Source organism: Alligator sinensis, unplaced genomic scaffold (genome assembly GCF_000455745.1).
Source record: "Alligator sinensis unplaced genomic scaffold, ASM45574v1 scaffold809_1, whole genome shotgun sequence".
In the NCBI taxonomy this organism is placed as follows: Eukaryota; Metazoa; Chordata; order Crocodylia; family Alligatoridae; genus Alligator; species Alligator sinensis.
The window spans coordinates 3,335,016-3,335,935 of NW_005841956.1; positions in this window are offsets into that span (position 1 = coordinate 3,335,016).

A 920-nucleotide genomic window follows, 5' to 3' on the forward strand; every position below is an offset into this window, starting at 1 on the left:
GCTCGTGGTCCTCCGGCGGACGCCCCGCTTCTCCCCCCAAAGCCGACCCCTGGCCTTAGCCTTGCCCCCCGTCCCCAGGCCTCCCCCGGGCCCTTCTGCACCCCCTCCACCACGCCCCCACCTCCACCCTCAGCCCTGCACCGGCCCCCGCTCCCGCACCGCTCGGGGGATTGCCAGGACACCCCCGGCTGTGCCCGCTGCCCCCCGGGCTCCCCTGGCACGGGAGGGCGGCCCTGAGTTTGGAAAACCCGTCCTACAGCAGCGCCCTGCGCAGGTCTCTGGGCCCCGAGCAGCCTAGCTGCCATCACTGTCAGGGCCACTGATAGCCCATAGACCACTGGTAGGGGGGCAAAGCCCCCCCGCCCCCACAAGGCCATCCCGCTGCCAACATCTGCGGGCGCTCCGTCCCCACTGCCAGCGGCGCCTGTGGGTGCCTCCACCCCACACTTAGCAGGCATCAGTTGCCCATGTTATAGCCCACTGTTCCCAGTCCAAGATGTGCACCCCCGAATTTGCTCCCTGAATGTCCTTTTGCGCTGGAACAGAGGCAACTTAGTATCCCCTCAGAAAAATCACCAATTGCTCTCTATAGCTAGGAGCCTGCTTGGAAATGATTTGGAGGAGTGTGTGGCGACCTGGAGTGTGTTGCGAGTAGTGCACTAATTAAAACATAGGCTTGAACGGCAGATTTTTGTGGGGCTGAAAAAAGCCTCTGGCAGCCGCAGACCCAAGAGCGCTCCGGGAAACACAGGGCTGATCAGGAATTGAGGTCGCCGGCAAAGTAGAAGTACCTCGCAGCTCCATGTCCCCCAAAGTCAATTCTGCATCCAGGGCTGTCTTCTTCAGACGAGTTCCTTTTTAAGTGGAATTCCAAGGGAAACGTGGCATCATTAACATCTTCACGCCACAACGCAGTGCCC